This window comes from Choloepus didactylus, chromosome 6 (assembly GCF_015220235.1).
Source record: "Choloepus didactylus isolate mChoDid1 chromosome 6, mChoDid1.pri, whole genome shotgun sequence".
NCBI lineage: Eukaryota > Metazoa > Chordata > Mammalia > Pilosa > Megalonychidae > Choloepus > Choloepus didactylus.
This window is the reverse complement of record NC_051312.1, coordinates 16,018,653-16,035,135: the sequence shown is the minus strand read 5'-3', so window position 1 is coordinate 16,035,135 and position 16,483 is coordinate 16,018,653. Positions and strand designations below refer to the sequence as shown.

Here is a 16,483-nt window from a genome sequence, read left to right as displayed (position 1 = left end):
TAAGCTGTTAGGAACTTTTTCAGTTGCTATCTCTTGAGCAGACTAAAAATTAATGCTAGCATAATGTGTACCAGAATGGCCGAGTGGTTAAGGCGTTGGACTTAAGATCCAATGGATTTGATATCCGCGTGGGTTCGAACCCCACTTCTGGTAAAACCGGGTTCAGTTTTCTAACCATTCCGAAATTTACTGAGGTGGTTCTTTAGGAGTACTTTCTGTAATTAGGGTGGTCCGTATAGTATAGTAAGTAAGGCAGTCTGAATTACTGAATTGGATGACAGTGGTCCAAGGTAATGTGCATTATGGCGTATTTAATGTAGTTAAAGGACTACTTGAGTGGAAAAAAGTCTGAGTGAAACTGTGAAGAGGGTTGTTTAAGGGGTTTACAACATTGTGCTGTAAAAACGTCAGCTCTGAAATTAGTTACTTCTTGAGCCACGTTATGTGACTTAACGCTGGGGCTAAGGGGGTGCAGAGATTAAAACCAAAAACAAGCAAAACAAAGCAAAACAAAAAACTGACAAGGTCCTTACCGACAAGATTACTGCCCAGTGACACATGACAGATCGAAGAGATACTATATAAACAAGTGTATAAAAAACAGTCAAACAAATAAATAGGAGAATTTCAGATGGTGTAAAGCCCTGTAAAGAAAATAAAACCGGCTGGAACCATTAAGTGGGAAAACAGCTTTTTCAGCACACATTTATTCCATTTGAGTATAAAAAGTATTCACCTTGACAGGAATGTTCTCCCTTTCTCTCTACCAAACAAAAACTTTCAAGCACCAATTCTGGCTCACCTCCCCTGCCACTAAAAGCTTTCCCTGAACAATGACCCTCATCCGACTAACCACTTACTCATTCAACAACAGTTTTTGAGAGCTTGCTGTGCTCTGGGCACAGACTGAATCAGGCATTGGGGATATGCTGAGATCCTGTCCTCACAGCAGAAATGTTCTAGGAAGTAAGACAGACCCATAAAACATTTGAGAGAGAAGGTTGTGGGTGCATCAGAAACAGGGACAGGCTCACACCAACCTCTTCTGGGTATGATCAAGCAAATTTCTGGGTATCTCCTGAGCCCTGTCTTTAAGGATCAAAAGGCATTTCCAAAACCAAAAGGAGTCATAATAAATAAATAAATAAATAAATAAATAAATAAATAAATAAATAAATAGTGACAAGAGGGTGGCATTTCAAGATGGAGGAAACAATACGTAGAAAATAAGTATTATGGAGTGCTTAATGCTGTGCTAAGCAAGATTTGTGTCCTGGACCACATAATTAACACTCGATTATATATCATTTGAGGCATTTGGTATCGAAGTGTTTGGTGCCTGCCAGTCGGGTCTCTCCTAGGAGAACAGGAAACAGATCTTCATGCTCTCACTCTTTCCAACTTCTATCAGCAGAGGTTGTAAGAGGGTGTCCTAGTTTGCTAATGCTGCAGAATGCAAAACACCAGAGATGGATTGGCTTTTATAAAACGGGGGTTTATTTCGCTACACAGTTACAGTCTTAAGGCCACAAAGCGTCCAAGGTAACACCTCAGCAATCGGGTACCTTCACCGGAGGACGGCCAATGGTGTCCGGAAAACCTCTGCTAGCTAGGAAGGCAGCTGGCATCTGCTCCAAAGCTCTGGCCTCAAAACGGCTTTCTCCCAGGACGTTCCTCTCTAGCAAGCTCGCTCCTCTTCAAAACATCACTCCCAGCTGCACTCACTGAGTTTTCTCGCTCTCAGTCAGTTCATTTATATGGCTCCACTGATCAAGGCCCACCCCCGAATGGGCGGGGCCACACCTCCATGGGAACAGCTCATCAAAATTATTACCCACAGCTGAGTGGGGCACATTCCAAGCAAATCTAATCAGCACCAAAAACGTCTGTCCAACAAGACCACAAAGATAATGACACAATACATTCAAACCGGCACAGAGGCGGAGGTTTGGAGAGGAACTGGCGGAAGGCTTAGAAACTGCTCCAGCGACTGACCTCCTCAGACAGCTTCTTTCAAGAGGAACCTGCTTTTAGTTTTCTTGGCTGAACTATTCCTCATCTGTGCTTAGGGATCCAAGTTCTTACAAAACTGTACCTAATGCATCTGTGATTTCCAATACCAGTAACCCCCTCCAAAATAATGAGGCATGGAAAGAATCCCACCTGAACTGCTGGCATCTGTAGAACACACAGGATCAAAGAGGCTTAGATCTAAGGTGTTGCCTATGATAAGCCAGAGGGTGGAATAATTTAACAGACCACAGTTTTTTTCTTCATTTATGTTATTACAAAAGTAACTCATGTTTGTTTCTAAAATACAACAATAGAGATGCACGTAAAGGAAATGTTGAGAGCTTCCTCTCACACACTTCTCCAGCAGGTAGTGATTTTTATCAGATTGTTCTACCCTTATAGGTGGCCAATGTGTAGACAAACACTATATATATATATAACTACATATATATAAAGATATATAATCCTTTAATTCTATACATAAATAATTAAAATAAATATATAAATAAAATCCTTTAATTTTTCTTACAAATAAATATTATGCTATGCACATCGTTCGGATTCTTGTTTTTTTTACTTAACACAGATTTCTTTCCGTAATAGATTATTTTTAAAACGTTGCCCATCGTTATCCTGCGTAAAAGAAAGCAAACTTCATCATTCCTCCCTATAATCCAGTGCCTTTGAACTCCAAGGAGAGCTAAAATGAATGTGAGGGAGGACCCGCCTCACGCGTTTCCCTCCCTTTCAAGTGATCTTATCCGGTGCGTCAAGGAATGATACGGCAAAGAATGTATGAAGGCTCAGGAAGAATTATAAAATTGACTAATTCTATTCGAGATACAACTGCCAGGGCGACAGAACTGGCCTGTTGCTTGTCTGATCAAAATCCTTCAAGGGAAGCGTCATGAAAATGTTTTCATTCCCTAGCGAAGTAAATGACGTCACTTCCTGTTTGCTATTCCCTTTGTCCAGAATTGTCTTTCCAAACTTCAGGATCCCACTCATGTTTCACGATTCAGTTCAGCGGCACCATCCCTGGGAGACTTCGTAGACCCTTTCGTCTGCGTTCAGTCGGGACCTCAGCCCACAGCAAGAGCTGGTTTCCCACCATGAAAGCGCTTGATTGGGTACTTCTGTTTTGCATGACTTGCGACCCCACAGAGAATGGAACTGTGCCTTTGCAGCCCCAAAGCTAGTTTAGGTCCTGGAGCGCGGTACGCACCCAATAAATACCTGTCGAATGTTGAATATTGGATTGGAAATCGAATATTAGATTGGAAACCTAATCAATTACTCATTGCTCTGTCCGAAAGCCTTTCCAGGGCTCCTCAAAGACCAAGAGTGGAATAAGAAATTCCGCTGCTCCCTGGGAAGTCTGCCCACAAGGCCCTGAATCTAGATAATTCCTCGTGGGAACTCACTTTTAGGACGCGGGGGGCGGAGGGCTGCTTCCCGGGCGCGGGATCGATCAGGAGGCATCTTCACGAGCCAGAGCAGGCAGTTGTTTTCTTAATATCCACATCTGTCAGTGATGAGGGAAAAGGAAAAATAAATACTCGATCTAACAAAGGCATGCTCGGTCTCGATTTTACAGGTAAATCTCTGCAGGAACCGGCTAAAAAACTCAAAGATTGTATAATCCAGCAGGAAAAGAATACAGCCACGAGGTCTATTTTACCGTGTTGGAGCTAAAGAAAAGCTAGGGCCCGAGAGCCCGGATAGCTCAGTCGGTAGAGCATCAGACTTTTAATCTGAGGGTCCAGGGTTCAAGTCCCTGTTCGGGCGTCAGATTTATTTTACTCCCAAAAACAAATTCGAGAATTCTGAATTTGTGTGAGATTCAAGCCAAAGTGGCCTGAGCTCTGCCGCTCACTGAATTCACAACCCAGAAAGCAGTTCAGACCTTCCTTTAGTACTTTCGGAAGAGATGAAATGCGAGCCAAGTGGCAGATCTCATCAGCCATTTCTTTGCTTTAATATTGCTTTAATCTCCGGATGATCTAACTAACATGCGTTACTTTAATATTCAGAACATCAATAAACAGTAACCAAGAAAGTTGCACACCTGTCGTTAGTCATTAGAGTGATGTTTTCGCCGGTGACTGCGCGGCTTTTGGAACTGAGCGATCTTTTAAGGCACTTTATTAAAAGCACATTGAGGAAACCGGTTCCAAGAAACATTTCAGTAGAGAAAATGCTTATAAATCACTGGAAATTTAACTTTTGACAAAAGCCTTGGGGGACTACCGATGTCTATGTCAAAGAGAAAACAGAGCGTCAGTGAGGTGACTACCCTGGGGATCGAACCCTAAACCATTTGCTTATAAAGCAGACGTGACAACCACTACGCTGCAAAGTCTTGTAAGGATGAAGTTTGCGGTTCTGGAAACAGATTATTCTACAACTTCTAATTTGCGAGGTTATCTTTATAGTTGTTCTCGGCACTTGTACATTATGAAATACTGTCACCTCATCATTTGTACAAACGTGCAACGGGATTGAGAACAACCCGCGGCAAGCCTCCACAGAAGCTGTAAAGTAGGAAATCGTGTCTAGTCTTATCTGCTCAAAGAAACCGAGCTAATAAAAAGTACTGCCGAAACCCGGGATCGAACCAGGGACCTTTAGATCTTCAGTCTAACGCTCTCCCAACTGAGCTATTTCGGCGGTGTCGAGCATGTCCTCCGCCCTGTTCTAGAAATTTATAAAGATTTTTTCCGTCTTACACCACCTCCATCCTTTCAATTCTCAATCTCACCTTCCAAGATATATTTTTAGCTGTAAGGTATTGAAAGCAGTGAATGAGTAAACTAATCCCTGTCATGTGAAGAAATTTTCTGGTTCTCTCTCAAGTTCTCCCTCGTTCCAGGCTACATTTTATTCTCCCTAATGCTTTTTCTCTCTCTCCCTAGGGTCCCACTAAGAGTAAAGACAGCTACTTACTAAGTACCTACTATACGCCCAGTCCTTGATCTACATTGTCGTCTTAAATACCTCCACTCCCACCCCTCTAACCCTTCCACCCTCCTACACACACACAGCGCCGGTGTGAGATCAATATGATATATGATAATTTTTCAGATGAAATAACGAATTTGCCTCACCTCCCCTCCCCCGCCCAAATCATCCAGAACTGACTAACCACAGCTATCCTAGTTCAAAGCACAAAAGATCTTGGTCGCCAGAGACTTTAGGTTGTTCTTATTACCTTCTTAGAGGGTGAAAAACACAGCTGGAGAGAGAGTGAATTTGAGGAAGGGAAGAGGGAAAGACTAGGAGGTCTTCTTCTTGGCCCAGTCTTGTCTGTTTTTGTTCATTCAGGAGACAAAAGTGGACTCCCTGAGGAAGATGAATGTTTACCACAGCTCTTTACCTTGTTTCCCTCCCTGGAATGCTTTCTGAGCCCCATGATTCACTTTCTTTAAGTAAATCTTGCCCAACCAGCTCACTCTTCCTTGTATCAGAGACTATCCCTATCCCTTCAGCACATCACATGAATATGGACCTACAAAGTTGGGCATATTAGGCATATATGTCTTTGAAATGGCTCCTTACCTGTTTCAATGAATATCTTTTGTTTCATGGCTAGATTGAAAGTTCTTTAATAATAATAATAGCTACCATGTATTCAACGCTTGCTTTTTGGCAAACAGTTTACAAAGTAGTGTGCATGCACTGTCATCACAAGTTTATGAAGTGGATGCTGTTATCATTATAGTATTCCCTTGTTCCTAAGGAGTAAACTGAGCTTTGGATGGCAGGGGGCGGTGATAATTGTAGGTTTGTATGGGCGCTGGATAAAGCCTCCGTGCATGGATGGAGAAAGTCATGCCTCTCAGTTGAGCCCTCCCTGCATTTGGCCCTCCCTCATTAATCAGGACCCACAAGGTACATAGTTCCTCAGCTAAGAGCGCAGCTGCTTCATTTAGTCAAAATCTCCAACCTCTCCCCAGCTCCATCCTTTCAATTTGGCTGAAGCAAGGAAGACCCAAACTCTAGCTAAAACAGGGATGTACCTGATCCCTTCACCTCACAGAGAAAATTAGTTTAATCCTGGTGAACCCATGCCTGCAACTCTTATATTCGCAAGACAATTTCTTAAAACCCCTTCCAGGAGCTGAATATTTCCCTTATTAATTGGGAGTTTGGGGAGTAGGGAGGTGAGGGATGGAGCTAACTTTTTTCTTTTTTCGAACACGGGAACAGTTGTCCCGCTCTCTTCCACAATGCCGCAGAAGCTGCCATCTCAACCTCAACCTCTCCCTGTATACAGGGCCACACATTCGGGGAAAAAGATTTACCCTCTTTCAGAGAGGGGTGCTGCTGTTTGGGTCTTCAGTTTCTAGATGGTCACCTCTTCCTTTTCAGAGTGCGGAAAAACTCTCTCGAAGGGTAGTAAGGAGGGGTGGGACAGTAAAAGATCCATGTCATATTCCGCAGGCAGCTGGCAGGAAGGAACCCAAGAGAGAAGGTGGGCAGTGGCCACTCCGAGGAAAGGGAAGAGAGGTGGCATTTGCAGGAATTCCAGGGTCCTCCTGAACGCGTCTCTTCCCCAAGCTCTAATTACAGCGGTGACTGGAACCCAGCAGCACGGTCCGGTGGCTGCAGAATAAACCCGTCTATTTCAGTCCCCGGAGAAACCGAATGGAAGGCCCGGAGTGGCCTTTATACGACCGCCTGCGTGTGTCCGTCGTCAGGGAGGTCCCGACTTCTTCCGGGAGGCTGTTGGACTCGCAGCACAGAAACAGGATTCATTTCGTTCTCTAAAGGGAATCCGTTAACCAACGCTGCATCTCAAAGCTGGTTCTCAAGTCTGTCAAAACGAAGCGCCCGAACAGGGACTTGAACCCTGGACCCTCAGATTAAAAGTCTGATGCTCTACCGACTGAGCTATCCGGGCTCTGGGTTACAGCTCCTCTCCGGTGAGTGAAGACTGTGAAGTCTTTGGTGAAGCTGGCTAAGACCACGTTGTTACAATACACAGAATCTGCTTTTGTATGTGACTGGATCCAATTGCAATTCACAAACCTCGCGGGAACGGGAAAGCGAAGTGGTGGTGGGGAAGGAAGGAACGTGATTAGGTTGTTATTTGACAGCAGAATACAGATTTCTTTGTGTAAAAAAAAAAAAAAGCACACACGTCCCCTCCTTTGTTTAGATCCCCTTCCCCACCCCACCCCCCACCCCACCTTGGCAAACGTGAGCTGTGTTCTGCAAAACCCGGCAAAGGGAGAAGAAGCCGCCTCTCCACTGTTCCCCACCCCTACGCGTTCCCTTGCCCTTAGCCCAAAGCGTACAGGATCGGAGGCCATGGTTTAGGGGTTAAAAGTATCAGTGTGCCCCTTCCTCCGAGAAGGCACCACTTTGCAGTTCCTTGTCCCCACGCCAGGTGCCCACCTCTAACAGACGTTCAAAGCAAATTGGCTGAGACCATCAGGGCTCAGGCATCTTGCAGTAGGAGCCGCCTCACGGAGGCGCTCGCAGGAGCGCCACCCCCAGTCGCACCCCGCCCGCCAGGCCTCAGCGCACGCGCGCTCGGTCTTTGCTAGCTGAATCCATCCCCCTCCAAACTTCTCACCATGACAGGTCACTACTTGCATTTTGCAGATCCTGCCACGCCCTTACAATTCCTCTGTGCTGTTCCCTCTAATTGGGATGCCAGCTCCCTTTCACTCCTTCCCCCTCCTCCGGGGCAAAGCACCCGTGAGAATTCAGCTTAACTGCCATTCTCTTCTGGAAAGTTTCCTATTACCTCCTAGTTACCACGTTTGAGAGCCGTTCAACCGATGCTTTCATAGAGGAATATACAAGTGCTTTGGAGGCACAGAGGAATGACTAGAAGAGGGGCAGAGTAGCACCTGGCAGGAATAAAAAAAAAAAAAAAAAAGCATTAAAACTGTGTCTGGAAAGATGAGTGGGAGTGTGCCGAGCATGTGGGAATCATGGTTCGGGCAGAGTCGCCCTCCCTCTTCTTTGAACTCCTCGCTGGGATCCCAATTACAGAGATTCCCCGTCTCCTCTTGAGGCTGGAAACTGGAAACAGTAATTTGCTTTTTCAGGGGAGAGGCCCAACATTTCCTAAGATTATGGAGCCCACCATTACGGTGCCGAGGTAGTTGACCTTTGCTCAAAGCATTTTTTCCTCGTGAGCAATAACAATCCCACCCTTCCCCCTTAAATGTGGGTAACAATTTAAAACACGCTGACACGTATCATGCAAAGTTGGAACTGCTCAACCTGCTAGTAATCCATTTTAATTTTCTTTGTTTTGATCATCACTGAATTTTCAAAAATCCACTCCAGAACCCAAAAATTTGGCATGAGGCCTCCATCAACTAGCATTTTGGCACAGTTTGACAGAAAGGGACGGCGGATGTGAATAAGTCTGAAGACAGTATCTCTCTTCTTCATATTTCACCACACTGCAAATTCTCCGAATGCTTGGACTGGATCTTATTTCCCCTTTCTGCCGAGGGCTGGCCTAACCCTCAGCAACGGGCAGGGTCCTGATAGGGGGGCTGGAGTCAGCGAAAAAACGAGACAGACCCCTTGTTGTGTCTGGGTACGAAGATGAAATCTCAAACCAAGCAGAGAATCAGAGCTTTATTTTTATAATTTTCTATAACATACACACTAGCATTTAAGCATACAATACTAGAATAGTTTGGCTAAATTTCAGACATTATTTATCCTTACACAATGATCAGTGGGTTTGCAGGGACAGATTCCTTGAAGCGTAGCAAGACACAGTGTTCGGGCCCAGGCATAGCAGCTCCTATTATTGAGTACCAGGCAATCTATAACTATTTTTTTGTGTTCATGTTTTAGACTCTGTTAATCATTACCTTTTTATTTCTTCTAGCTAACTCTTTCAAACCTTGGGAAGGGGGGTTTTGAGCAGAAAGGGTGACCTATTGTCTTCTAAGAAAGGAGCAGGCATTTTCACTACGCTGAAGCTAATGCAGGGTAAGCTGCTGGCTCATTAATGTAGCTAGGTGTGGGAGCATGTCACCATCACACAGCCCAAAAGACACCAAATGAGAAAAAGAAGCAGTATGAATCTAAGAAACATATAAGAAACAGCATAAGAGACAAATTCCTTTTAGGCAGGAGTCATAGGTGCCACTCGACGCTCCGCCTTACGGAACGGTCACCACGACATGTACTGAAGGCCCAGGGACCGTGCCACGAGGCCGACTGCCAGGTGCTGAGTTGGCTGCCCACACCTTTCCCCAGGGCCCAACCCCGCGCTGAGCCAAAAAGAAGGCACTACCTAAAGAAGTGTTATATTGCGCTGCCTAGAATGGAAGAATGGAAGTTACTCACCATCTTCACAAGTTTGTTTTTTTGTGTTTGTTGTTTTTTGTTTTAATTCATTTTTATTGAGATATATTCACATATCATGCAGTCATACAAAACAAAGCGTACATTCAATCGTTTACAATATCGTTATATGGTTGTGCATTCATCACCAAATTAATTTTTGACATTTTCATTACCACACACACACACACAAATAAGAATAATAAATACTAAAGTGAAAAAGAACAATTAAAGTATAAAAGAACACTGGGTGTTTTTTGTTTTTTGTTTTTTTCTTCCCCCGTTTTTCTACTCATCCATCCATAAACTGGACAAAAGGGAGTGTGGTCCATATGGCTTTCCCAATCACATTGTCACCCCTCATAAGCTACATTTTTATACAATCATCTTCAAGACTCATGGGTTCTGGGTTGTAGTTTGATAGTTTCAGGTATTTACTGCTAGCTATTCCAATTCATTAGAACCTAAAAAGGGTTGTCTAAATTGTGCGTAAGAGTGCCCACCAGAGTGACCTCTCGGCTCCTTTTGGAATCTCTCTGCCACTGAAGCTTATTTCTTTTCCTTTCACATCCCCCTTTTGGTCAAGAAGATGTTCTCCATCCCACAATGCCAGGTCTAGATTCCTCTCCGGGAGTCATATTCCATGTTGCCACAGAGATTCACTCCCCTGGGTGTCAGATCTCACATAGGGGGGAGGGCAGTGATTTCACCTGCCAAGTTGGCTTAGCTAGAGAGAGAGAGAGGACCACATCTGAGCAACAAAGAGGTATTCGGGAGGAGGTTCTTAAGCACAATTATAGGCAGGCCTAGCCTCTCCTTTGCAGCCACAGTCTTGCCAATGGTAAGTCCCGTGGTAGAGGGCTCAGTCCATTAAACCATCAGTCCCCTATGTCTGTGAGCACATCAGTAAACATCCAGTTGGGGAAGACCAACATCCCTGTATTCTCCACCAGCTCCTTAAAATATTTTAACACACTAATCATAGAACTAACTTTAAAGGATAAACTGGAGTACATTCAAGTTAAGAAGTTATGGTTGCAAAAATTCCATTAAGAAACTGAAAAGCAATATTATTTTGGGAAACAACATCTGCAACACATATAATTCATTAAAAAAACTTATATAAAGAAATATAAAAATAAGTCTTTCATATTAACAATAGGAAGACATAAAACCTAATAGAAAAATGGGCACTTCATAAAGCAAGATATCCAAATTGCTCACAAATATATAAAAAGGTGTTCAACCTTGTTGTTTTAAGGGAATCTCCATTTCTGTGGACTTGCTCCTACTATACCCATCAGAAATTAACAAACCATAGTCATTCCTGAGCATCCCAGAACGTTGAATTTACCCACAATAGCTTATCTGTTCTTATTGGGTTATCATTCCCCCTTCATTAATTGCTCTCTATCACTAGTTCCCTTACATTCTACATTATAAACCATTTATTTTAGGAGTGTGTTGTTTAACCTCCATGTGTTTGTGAATTTTCTAAGTCTGATGGTTATTGACTTTAAATTGTATTCCATTGTGGTCAGAGAATGTGCTTTGAATAATGTCAGTTTTGTTTTGTTTTGTTTTTTTAATTTATTGAGGCTTGTTTTATGTCCCAGCATATGGTCTATTCTGGAGAGAGTTCTGTGATCACTAAGAAGACTGTGTATCCTGGTGATTTGGGATGTAATGGTCTATATATGTCTGTTAAATCAAATTCATTTATCTGATTGTTTAGGTTTTCAATTTTTTTATTGGTCTTCTGTCTGGTTGATCTATCTATAGGAGAGAGTGATGTGTTGAAGTCTCTGACATCCTTTGTTTCCTTTAGTTTTGCCAGTGTTTCTCTCATGTATTTTGTGGCACCTTGATTGGGTGCATAGACATTTATGATTGTTATTTCTTCTTGTTGAATTGCCCCTTTTATTAGTATGTAGTGGCCTTCTTTTTCTCTCATAACATCCTTGCATATAATGTCTATTTTATCTGAGATTAATATTGCTACTTCTGCTTTCTTTTGGCTGTAGCTTGCATGAAATATTTTTTCCCATCCTTTCACTTTCAATTTCTTTGTGTCCCTGTGTCTAAGATGAGTCTCTTGTATGCAACATAGTGATGTTTCATATATTTTGATCCATTTCTGCCAATCTATATCTTTTAATTGGGGAGTTTAATCCATTTACATTCAATGTTATTACTGTGAAGGCATTTCTTGAATCAGCCATCCTATCCTTTGGTTTATGTTTATCAGATATATTTTTTCCCTCTCTCTCTTATTGTCCTTTAATGAACCAATATTAAATCTCTTTAGTACTGAACCTTTCTCCATCTCTCTCTCTCCTTTCTTTGTTTCTCTGTCAGTAGGGCTCCCTTTAGTATCTCAAGTAGGGCAGGTCTTTTAGCAAAATCTCTCAGCATTTGTTTGTCTGTAAAAAATTTAAGCTCTCCCTCAAATTTGAAAGAGAGCTTTGCTGGATAAAGTATTCTTGGTTGGAAATTTTTCTCTCTCAGAGTTTTCAATATGTCATGCCACTGCTTTCTTGCCACCATGGTGGCAGCTGAGTATCACTACTTAGCCCTATGTTGTTTCCTTTGTATGTGGTGAATTGCTTTTCTCTTGCTGCTTTCAGAACTTGCTCCTTCTCTTCAGTATTTGACAGTCTGATCAGAATATGTCTCAGAGAGGGTTTGTTTGGATTTATTCTATTTGGAGTTCGTTGGGCATTTATGCTTTGTGTATTTATATTCTGTAGAAGGTTTGGGAAGTTTTCCCCAACAATTTCTTTGAATACTCTTTCTAGACCTTTACCCTTCTCTTCCCTTTCTGGGACACCAAAGAGTCTTATATTTGGATGTTTTATTTTATCTATCATATCCCTGAGGTCCATTTCAATTTTTTTCCCCATTCTTTCTTTCATTCTTTCATTTTCCATTCTGTGGTCCTCAAGGTCGCTGATTCATTGTTCAGCTTCCTCTAGTCTTGTACTATGAGTATCCAGAATCTTTTCAATTTGGTCAACAATTTCTTTTATTTCCATAAGATCATCTTTTTTTATTTACTCTTGCAATTTCTTCTTTATGCTCTTCTAGGGTCTTTATATCCTGTGCCATGCTCTTCTTCATGTCCTTTATATCCTGTGCCATGCTCTCATTGTTTATCTTTAGTTCTTTGATTAATTGCTCCAAGTACTGGGTCTCCTCTGATCTTTTGATTTGGGTGTTTGGGTTTGGGTTATCCATATAGTCTGGTTTTTTCATATGCTTTAAAATTTTTGTTGTTTTTGTCCTCTTGGCATTTGCCTTACTTGATAGGATTCTTTTAGGATATGTAGGATTATTCAAAGACTAATCTCTAATTTGTAAGATCTACAGCTTGGTGGTGTACACTTTCTCTAACTAACCAGCAGATGGCATCTGAGAGTCACCTGTTCCCCTCAAGTCAGTTCTCCCCAACTTTGTCTTTGTGGTGTGTGAGGGTTTGATTTTTGTGGGGTTCAATTGGTGCACCAAGTTTGGGTGTGTTATTGGTGCTGCCTGCCCAGAATGTGAGGCATATTGTCTGAGCAGTTAGGGAGGGAGGGCAGCTTTAATACTCAAACCTCCCAGGTGTTCCTGGAGATTAAAGGCTGTTGCAAGAGTCTAAACCTTCAGTTCGATCTTGCCACAGATTGTCTCTGCTGCTGACCCACAAGTCCTTGGTATTGGCGTATGGTCCCTGGGATTTCCAAGTGGGTCCCTCTTCTAAGCCGTGCCCTTCTAGGGCCTCTGCTGAGGGAAGGTTGTGCTATGTCACAAGTGCGCGCCATCCCTCAAGGGAAGTTCTGGGCCACCGGGCCATGTAGGTGCATTCTCAGCCTACTGTAAGGATGGCTATATGGGATGTGTTAATTTACCCCTTTTCACACAGCTCTGCCTTCCCAGCTCTGGTGCAATTAGCTGTGGGTGCAAGAAAGGCTATTGTCCATGCCCGATATTGTGGCGTGTGCACGTGCTGCTGTGCTGTTTTGTTTTAATCTGGATTCCTTCCTCCTCTGCTCTCATCCCAGTTCAAGATAGACAACTCTGCAAGTCTGGAGACAGGTGGGATGGGCCGATTCCTGGGATGTTTCCTGGTAAACCCCACCACCGACGTGCGTGGTGGTAGTGGGAATAAATCAGCCAGAGAATGCATACACGTTTGTGAATTGCAAGGTGCTGGGAATCAGAAACAGGGTGGGTCATCTCTGAAATCCAGTCCATTCTGACTATACTTTCTGAGTATCTTTGTGGGGGTGAGGGGAGGGTGAGCATCTAGTTAAAAGCAGTGCGAGCCAATAAGGGCCTAGCCATATGTTAGTAAGGATGCCCCATTGCTTCATGAATGAACTACATCTTCTCCTCCCTAGGGCAATAGGAAAACGGTAGAGCGACCATGCTGTGGTAAAGGGTGAGTCTGAACGCTCCCTTTAAGCAGGCCTGTATTGGTTATAACTTGTCATCAGTACAGATTCCTTCTAACTACCAGAACATGTTTTGCACTCATTTGTTTAAATACTCATTTCTCAAACTGTACATTGAGTTCCATATGGGCGAAGGTCTTATCTTTTTTCCCCAGCAATTAGCATCATGTCTGAAACCTTTTACTCTATAAAAATTTATGTTCACTGAAAAACTTACATGTGAATCATATAAAAAAGTAAAAATATCATTACTGTACTCCATCATTTAATCATCCCAAAATTTATATTAATTTCTTTGAATCTTTTAATGCTTATACTATATAAATATCTATGCTCAATAAAACAAAATAATGGAGTGAATCTATCAATTAAAAAAAAAAAAGCTGTGCGAGGATATGATGAACAATAGTGGTTTGTGACTTAACAAACAAAAATACAGGATGCCCAGTTAAATTTGAATTTCAGAGAAACAACAAATGCTTTTTTAGTATAGGTATGTCCCATGCAACATTTGGGACGTATTTACACTGAAAAATATTCGTTGTTTCTCTGAAATTCAAATTTAATTGGGTATCCTATATTTTATCTGGTAACTAGAAGTATACCAGAAAAGGGTTTGCTAAACCACCACCACCACCCACCACCACCCTTGCCCATGAGCGGTCCTCCGCAACTTGTTATTGTTAAAATTAGCTGGACAAAGCCTTGGGTGTCGGATGCTTTCGAGGATTTCTTTGGCGGGGCGGGAACGGGGCTCTCGGCGTCCTGGGCGAGCGGATGTCCCAGGCGTGGCAGCCGCGCGCCCCGCAAGTGGTGGCGGCTCCACGGCGGCCAAACACCGCTGTGCAGCCCGAGCGCACCCTCCCCTTTGACCCTACGAGCAAGGGTCTTGCACACCCTCCCCTTTGACCTTACGAGCAAGGTTCTTCCCCGGCAGCTGCCTGTAATTCCAGGCAAACAGGAAAAAAAGGAGGGAGGACGGGGGATGATCGGGAAGAAAGGGAGCCGCGCGCAGTGCGACGGGAGAGCGCAGTCGCAGCACCGTGATCAAAGATCCGGGAGGGGATACTGGCCTTACACTGCGTAGCGGAAAACAAGGACATAAATGCCCTTTCGGTCTTCATTTTCCGTTCCTTTACCGCCAGAAAAAAAAAAAAAGGGGGTGGTGGGAGGGGGGCGGATTTTCCCTATTCAGTCATGCGCGATACCACTCATAGGAGATAGGAACCCAAACCACAGCAACCTCGGCTTCCATTTTTGGAAGCCCTTGAATAGGCATTGCGGACCTAGACTGCCAGGAGCCAGCCAGATCCACTGCTCTTAGCGCTGGGATCTAAAGAACACTGCCAAAACCTGAGGCCGACCCTTAGATCTTCAGTCTAACCTTACCCAACTGAGATATTTCTGTGATGCTTGTCAGATAATCATAATGCATTCTACTGTAACAAAAAGGTCAATATGTTCAGCTGAGGTAGGCAATTAACAGTTACAGAGGTGATGAGGCAAGTTCCTGTTTACAAACCAGACATGATATATAAGTTCTATTTCTCAATTTTTAAAAACTGCCCTGCAATTTGCCTTTCTCATTCAGAATAAACCATTGAATTTTTTTCTCCTTATATAGATCTATTTCATTCTTTTAAACCCATGAACAGTATTGGACTACATGGGTATAATGCAATCTATTAAGTAAAATTCCTGATGATGGGAGTTTGGATTTTTTTTTTCTAGTTTTTATTATTAAATGAATAGCGCAATGAATAAACCCTTTGTATATAGTTGTTCTTGTGACAAGGGTTTGGTAGCATAAATTCAAAAACAGATTTTTCAAGGTTAAAAGATATGACCATCTTGGTAGTTCTTCATTTTTAAATATATAGATATTCTCAAAAAATGAAATTGGTTCAGGCCTGTCTCAAACTCAGACAAGTCCTGGTTTAATGATATCCCCTAATATGCTCTCTTTATTCCACCTCTACCTCCCATTTTATAATTCTGCATCTTTTACATTCATTCACTTAAAACAAAGGTTTTTAATAAGTTCCATAAGACTGGTGAGCTAGAATAATCAATGCTTCAAAATCTCTTGATTAATAGGGAGATACACATTTCCTATAACTTGAAATGAAAACATTAGTATTTATAAACATTAGACAAAATGCAGGATGATTCTAGATTGCCCTTCTCAAGAGTAATTAAGAGTACTCCTGAGATTAAAACTATGGGATGGTTAAGCCTAAATTAGATGGCTTCAAAAATTTTTCAGACTCAAGAGCCTATTGTTTGTTTAGCCTAAATTTCACTGATTTGTTTCCCTGTTTAGTGGTGGCAGTCAGCATTCTAAGAGGGCTCCCAAGATCCTCTCTGCACCAAAGCCCTGCAAAATCCCTGGGACTGTTAATATGATGGATTTCACTCCCATGAACTGTTTATGTTATATAATAGAGTTGACTTTAAAATAGATTATCTGGATTTTCTAATCACACAAGCCTTTTAAAAGCAGAGAGTTTTCTCCAGCTGGGCACACAAGAAGAAGTCAGAAATTTGAAGTAGGAGAAGGATTCCATGCTCTGTGGCTGACCTGGAGGTGGAGGTGACCACATGGCAAGGTCAGTCCTATAGCTGCAAGAAACAAATCGTGCCAACAAGAATGAGCATGGCAGCAGATTTTTCCCCAGTGCCTCCAGATGAGAAATTAATAAAGAAAT

At 42.6% G+C, this 16,483-nt stretch overlaps 4 non-coding genes across 4 annotated transcripts; 2 read left to right on the top strand and 2 right to left on the bottom strand.

Moving 5' to 3' along the window:
- Positions 1-69: 69 nt before the first annotated feature.
- TRNAL-UAA lies at positions 70-153 on the top strand. The gene has a single exon. It is a non-coding gene; the product is annotated as a tRNA-Leu (tRNA).
- A 3,575-nt stretch (positions 154-3,728) lies between these two features.
- TRNAK-UUU lies at positions 3,729-3,801 on the top strand. The gene has a single exon. It is a non-coding gene; the product is annotated as a tRNA-Lys (tRNA).
- Positions 3,802-4,610: 809 nt separating this feature from the next.
- On the bottom strand, positions 4,611-4,683 carry TRNAF-GAA. The gene has a single exon. It is a non-coding gene; the product is annotated as a tRNA-Phe (tRNA).
- Positions 4,684-6,843: 2,160 nt separating this feature from the next.
- On the bottom strand, positions 6,844-6,916 carry TRNAK-UUU. Its single transcript has one exon. It is a non-coding gene; the product is annotated as a tRNA-Lys (tRNA).
- Between the last annotated feature and the right edge of the window lie 9,567 nt (positions 6,917-16,483).